General features: G+C 40.0%; 1 protein-coding gene and 1 long non-coding RNA gene across 2 annotated transcripts in view; one reads left to right on the top strand and one right to left on the bottom strand.

The window, feature by feature from the left end:
- The window catches only part of ARHGAP5 (Rho GTPase activating protein 5), a 172,215-nt gene extending 167,465 nt beyond the window's left edge, over positions 1-4,750 (bottom strand). The window contains exon 1 of the mRNA XM_039536939.1: positions 4,538-4,750. The gene's annotated coding sequence lies outside the window, so the exon portion shown is untranslated. The remainder of the gene's footprint in view (positions 1-4,537) is intronic.
- Positions 4,751-4,854: 104 nt separating this feature from the next.
- Positions 4,855-5,708, top strand: LOC120404428. The gene is made up of 2 exons (XR_005597979.1): positions 4,855-5,105; positions 5,353-5,708. It is a non-coding gene; the product is annotated as an uncharacterized LOC120404428 (long non-coding RNA).
- Positions 5,709-7,083: the final 1,375 nt, after the last annotated feature.

Genomic DNA, 7,083 nt, shown 5'->3' on the forward strand with positions numbered 1-7,083 from the left:
CACAGTCCAATTTGAAAATGCAGAGGGTGCATTTTATATCAATCAGGATTTGTGTCTGCATAAATATTTTATCTATAATAACTCTATAACTTTATGAGACAAAACTGTATCTAACATACGTAACGGATGCATTTCCACAGCAATTCTACCTACAGACATCCAGTCACACAGAGACCAGATGTCAATTCAACATCAAAATGACAATCTCTTGAACCTCAAAAGAGCAAATGGTTCTTACACAAAAAAGGAAAGAACGTCTGTCTAAACATTCTTGTACAAAACACTACAGTATTTAGAAAAATAATCCAAAAGCCACGTAGTAACACTATTGTGTTCTGGACCATCACTGCAGATTATAGTTGATTTGCTATAATTTTCAAAATTGGTAAGTGTCTTTGGGATGCCTCAAGTTTTTAGTGCCCAATTTGAGCTAGCCTAGAGGAGCCTGATTTTCATGGGGCAGGTGCTCAGCACTGACTGAAAATCAGATCCTTTTAAAGAGTTGGGTATCCAAAAACTGAAATACTGAAAATCACTAGCCACTTTTGAAAATCAGGGCCTACTAGTATTGTTTTGTTTTTAAATAGGTTAGATTATTCTTATATGCACATGTATTTATACCATGGGCTTTTAATTGTAATAATAAATTGATACTTACCAACAAGAATGTGCCAAAACAGCAGACATATCAATAAATATTTTATTTTATTGACTTTGCAGTGGAATTTGTATATTGTTTCAACTCTATTGAGCAGTGTAGTCCAGTGGCCAGGGTACATGACTGAAAATTGGGTGACCTGAGTTCTATTCACAGTTGTGCCATTGTTTGACGTGACAAAAACCAGTCACTTGAAATCTGTGCCTCAGTTTTCTAGTGTGCAAAATGGGGCTAACAAAGCCTCTGTAAAGCACACTGAGATCTATAAATGAAAAACTGAATGAATGAGCTAAGAGCTATTATACAAGTAAAAGTAATATCAAATAAGTGACGCTAAATTAATTACAAAATGAATTTGTAATTAAAAAATTATTGATACCCAAAAATATAAAACAGATACTTTTTTCAATCAGTTTTTAGGCTCAGCAGACATTGCAAATACATCACTGGAAAACAAAAGTTTTCGGTTTTTTAAATGATTTGAAAAATAAATGGTTAAAACTGAAAGCCCTACAGATGTGACTATTTGTTAGTGCTCGTCATGCTGTATATTCATTATACCACAGATATTCAACTGGTCTTTGTAAGTGAATAATAAAAGGCTGAGAAACATTCAGTACTCAACCACCCAGTCCTATTGACTGTTCTGAGACAGGAAAACCCTTGCAGTGATATTCAAGCAGATTAAATGAAAAGGATTATTTATCCACAGACCTTAAAACATGAGTTAATTGCACTTGGTGGATTGCAAACAATGTACTGTAGAGAAAATGCCTGAGTCACTAAAACTAGTTTACCACCTCCACAGGCTCTTTCATAGTAGCTTTTATGAGGCTGGGAAAAAGTAAGCCCTTGAGATAGATGCATTTACAGTGCTAAAATTTAGTAACATGCTATAGTATGGCATCGAAATCCTGTTTTAAGATGAACCCGCTGAATCACAAGACTCGGCTTTTTAAAGAGAACACCGTTTATCCTGGGTATTCAAATATTTTGCTTTAGAAGCTTCTTGCAGACAGAGACCTCCTCAGGGCCTAGCTACAGGCCAGCCTCCCCTTGCTGGAGCGGCACTCCCATACTCCCACTCTCTAGCCCCTGCAGTAAGTAGCTCAGTCAGTTTGCCCTTATCTTATTCTCAAAGAGGCAAACAAAAATAGATACAATAATAAATAAATATTCAAAATGAATGCTAACTATAAAAATTAAGCTATTTCTAGAGCATCTATTCCACAGACCTCACATAAGCTAGCTACAACAGCCACTATTGACAGAACGCTTCCTGCTGCAGAAAAGCAACGCAGATCTACTTTTCCTTCAGTTTTGTACACAGAAGCGTTATAACGATCACAAATAGATACTTGTGCTTTCAGTGCCCTTGGTCTGATCAGTGCAGCCCCATATTCTGCCGTGAGCTGCAGGTGGCAATCATGCACCCACTGCTAGCTGGGGGCCTTCCACGAAATATATTAACTGACCCACACTGGTGCTCTTCAGCGGAACTATCTCTTGGTTACTAAGGCAACCAGTTGCATAGGATGGCAGAGAGCAGCCATGTTTGTCCATCTTTTCATGCCCCGGCTGTTGGAACAACCTTGTAAAACAGTATCTCTCCAAAGCTGTATTTTGATTCACTAAGAGCCCATGGAATTGTTATCAGCTTTGGGTTTTTTAATACTGCCTTCCCTATCGTGGAGTGAACAATGCAGCAGTGCGGGATGTCCCATCCCATTCTTGTGTGGTGATGGAATTTCCTATACTGGTAAGTGCTGCTTTTAGCTTTTAATTAACCCCAAACTATTTTTTCCCCTGCTGTGTATTTGCCAGGCCATAGAAAGTAAAAGTGTCCACAGCCTCTCTGTTTCACTATGGGGTGTCCTGCTGAGAGGTCACACTGCCCATTCAGCTGCTGCCCAAGGACAAAGCATCATGCATTTTACACCCCTGAGGGCTGATGTCCCTGTAGTTTCTTTTGCAGTACTCTACATGGCCTTACTACAGAAACCTGTGCAGCTCAAGCGTGCCACTCCATTCTTTGGCAGCAGTTCAGCGGTGGGTCCTTCGCTCCCTCTTTTCCTCTTCGGTGGCAACTCAAAGGGGAAGAGAGGGACTGAGGGATTCGCCACCGAATCCCCGAAGACCCGGACATGGCACCCCTATAGCCAATGGAGTGGCGCCCCTTTCTATTGGCCGCCCCAAGCACCTGCTTCCTTAGCTGGTGCCTGGAGCCGGCCCTGGTTACGTCCATTCTAGAGATCGCCAATTAGTGATTTCATTGGTACTACTTTCACAGTCTCTGCACTGTTTCCAGAGATGGATAAGAATGCTGTTGATTTTAGTGATAATGATGTGATAGAGAGGATGTCAAGCAATTTCAGCCAGGATTGACTCTGAGGTCTGCAAGGACAATACCTTTTAAAGACAGGTGGCCAATCAGCATACAAGTTAGTAACATGTCACAAATAAAGGCTGGGATTTTCAAAGAAGCCTAAGGGAGTTAGACACACAAATCCTATTGAATTTCCAATGGCAAATTCCATGCAACTAAGCATCTAACTCCCTGAGGCTCCTTTGAAAATCCCAGCCAAAATAAAAAGGTGACTGATGTTGCCTCATATCCACCCTGCTACTTTGCACAGTGACTTTGTATGTGAGATTATTCCTGAGAGGAGACCTCCAGGAGCCTTTCTTCAAAGAACAGAGTGTGAACAACATGGAAACATTGAGCAAGACCATTGCAGCGCTATGGTGTCTTTTTTGGCTTTGGAAGATTTCTGGTGGATGTCACAAAGGTGAATAAGATTGAAGAGGATGCTGATGCTGAGACACAAATATCCCAGAGAAAATAATCAAAGTCAAAAGTCAAAGTCAAAATTTTGGAGCTATCACACAAATGGGCCATACGGACATAACCCTTGTGTGTGCATTACTGAGGGTACATCTGTACTGCAATCAGAGCTGCGATCGCAGTCCATGTAGATGTACCCAAGCTAGCTTTGATCCAGCTAGCTCAAATAACAACAGCAGTAAAGCTGTGGCAGCCTGGGCTGTACAAGCCTGCCCAGAAGAGACAGTCCCAGGAAATAACCAGATGGCTATTAAGAACAGAAAGCAAAAGAGAAAGGTGAAGAGGAAAGTCCCAGGCAAATGATAAAAATATAATAGACCTACCCATATTATTGCAAAGCAGGACTTCTGGCAATGTTATAGGAAGATAGGCTTCAGCATGTGATCCATTATACACCCCAAATACAAAGCAGGCTCATCCTGCCCCAGGCCAAACACAAGGGAAATTAGTATTAACATAATTTCCATTTTTGTTTTAAAATAAAGATTTAAAATCTGCATTGTGTACACAGTGGCATTGGAACAATTTGTATAGTAGTGGTGCTGAGAGCCATTGAACAAAACTGTATATAAAGGAAACTAGTTCAAGCCAGAAGATGCTGCTGCACCCCCAACACCCCTACTTCCAGCACCACTATGTGTGGATGTAGGTGTGGTTGAATATAAACATGTAACTTGTAGCTGAGAATAGCTGCACACTATATTCTGAACTGCTTTTAGAAGTGCTGGAAGAAGGAAGGAAGGGAGGCTGAAACATGAATATAGCTCAGGGGAAGGGGTAGTCAAAGGTGCTGATCACCATTGTAGCCTGACCCAAAGTTGGGTATATATAATTGTAACTTGAGGATTAACAGGTTCTTGTCCCAAGATCAGGCCCAGTAATTATCATATAATTTGGAAACCTCGATGTGCACAGGTGCAACACTCGCATCAAATATATAATTTATTAATAATTTAGCGAAGTTATACACACACTTAAACTCAACAAGGCAAATAGAGATAATACAGAAAGTACATTTGGACTGCCATACTTACACCCTGGAATGTTAACCATTATCTTTCCCATCACCAACATCATCCTCAACTTCCCCAGTGGCCATCATTCTGGCCCCTCCCAAGGTCTACATCTCTCCAGTCTATCTGCTGACCCTGGGAATTAACTTTTATAGTAGGTTACGCTGATGCTGCCATGACCAATGCATATTCAATAGAGGTCCTTATTTGTATTTCCTCCCCTTAAGGTGTCCATTTTTTATAGGTTAGTATATGTATGATGTTACCCTATTAGCATACGCATCAATTTGCTGTCATGGCACCTTTGTGGTTGGAGGTTCTGTCCGGAACCTTCCGGATGCTGGTGTCAGTGATGTTCTGTGCTGGTGTCAGCTATGTTCTGTGGGTGGCTGATGTCAGTATTCTGGACAAAATTCCCCCTCTTGCATGCTACTTTAAATTCCCTATAACTTATTATTACCAAAGGTTATAGGCCACAAGCCTCACACTATCTACTAAAGCCAAATCTTACAGGATAAAAGCCTGTAGGTTCTTTGCATTACTACTAAATATAATAAAGCAGGATAACAAAGCAACGAATATAATACAGGTAAGCTGTCCCACTGGGCTACACCATGCAAAAAAATGTTACAGGAGACAAATACAGCTTAATACTGCATGGAGAGGAAGGGTGTGATTGAAGAATGGAAGTTGGGCTCTTTTTCTGTGAATGTTTGTCTTTGAGGAAGAACAATGGCCAGGGAAACCCAAGGCATGTTGTGTTTCTCCCTGCAGTAAAGTGTTGTTATGTATAATTTATGTGCTTAGCAAGAATATTAACAAGTAACTATCATTAGGAACAGTGGAAGCCTGAGAAATTCAGTCAGCAACTGGAAGAGCCCCAACCTCCCCAGTGCACAAGCTGCAAACAACAAGCAACAAGACTCCAACAAAAGGGAAAAAGCTGAGTAATACATTAGTGCAGTGTAGAATATACTATTCAATTATGAGAAAGCTCATGTGTCCAGGATAAACACAGCTCAATGGAGAATGGGAAATGTGTATGACATGGTGATAAAGCTGCCATCTGGTGCGCACCACTGGAAAAGATGTCGCCTTTGTTTATATCGCAGCTTGTGCAAGGAGCATTTTATAGTGCTGACAGTGAGATAGAAAAAAAAATGTTATGGAAATAAACAACTTTTTAAGTGTGGCCACTGTAGCTCATCATTTTTCTTATTGCCATAACTCTGAACAAGAGAATTCCTATTATGTTAACTGGTATTATTGGATCATCAAGCAGAAATTCTCCAATTCATGAGAGACAAAGTAAAGTTCCCAGTGACACTATTCACTTACTCACTGATATGGAGATTCCTTTTTAGGGGAAATACTTTCTATCATCACTAACTCCTATTTCGCTTTCCTTGTCACATCTGGGCAATAGAGATCGAGAAACGTGGCCCATTAACCCACCTCAGCAATTCAGCTCCAGCTAGACAACATAATCTAGCAGTGAGACATATGTTCAGCAGTCTGGCACCACTGCTGTTACACCGTGATGAGAAACTCTAATGTAATATAAACGTTACCAGATTCAAAAAGTTCATCTACTACGCAGTCTATCCTTTGCCTGATGTGGCAGAGCACAAAGGCAAGATAGGCATACACAACAGGGTCCCTATTGCCAGTCTAGGTTATGGCTTTTGACTTTAGCCTCCTCATCCCTGCCCCTTAAATCAAAGTAAAACTCTGCCTGTCAATGGATTTTGAGGAGACTGGAAGGCCTCTATTGACTCCATTACTTCACTACAATAATTTATTCTTGATGAGGGCACTGTCGTATATTATCCTTCAATTAAATTCATACTTCTTGCTACTTTAAAAATATTCAGTACAAAGTATACTTAGAAGCAAGGTCATGTAGCCAAACACTTGTCTGGGATGGTTTAGGTTTATTTGGCCCTCCTTAAGCATTAGGAAATGGACTAGATGACCTCTCAGGTCCCGTCCTGCCCTACGTTTTTATGATTCTATGTAAAGAAAATCTACAGAACTACAAAAGTCTAAACTATTTAGATATTTATAACGCATTCATTGCCACAGCACTTAGGTCAAAGAACCCTTCCTTTTATACAGCTACTTTTATTGACATGTCGAGTTACACCTGTATTGTCAAAGCTAGTAACATAATAATATATACTGAACAAATACTGCATAATTAATAGACTTTTTAAAAAAATTATTATATTACATATTTCTACTCTGGAGACAAGATGAATATATGAGATTTTTCTGTTGTTTCTTTCATTTCTCCTAAAGTAGAAGTACATTTGATCTCTTTCACTTTTTAGCATGAAGGTTTATTATTTCAGGTAACCTAAGGGGAAAAAAATCTTATTTCCTGTTATTCCCTCTATTTTTTAAACCATGGAGAGCAGACCCTCTCTGTGTTCAGCTTTCTCTGCTCTTAAACTGCTAGCAGTAACTCTTTGGAGTGAGCGTTAGGTCTGCCAGTTTTGACATTGACTTCATTGTGGGCAGGATAACACACTTTATCCTGCTCCCAGTTCAAGTCAATGTGGAAA

Source organism: Mauremys reevesii, linkage group 4 (assembly GCF_016161935.1).
Source record: "Mauremys reevesii isolate NIE-2019 linkage group 4, ASM1616193v1, whole genome shotgun sequence".
NCBI lineage: Eukaryota > Metazoa > Chordata > Testudines > Geoemydidae > Mauremys > Mauremys reevesii.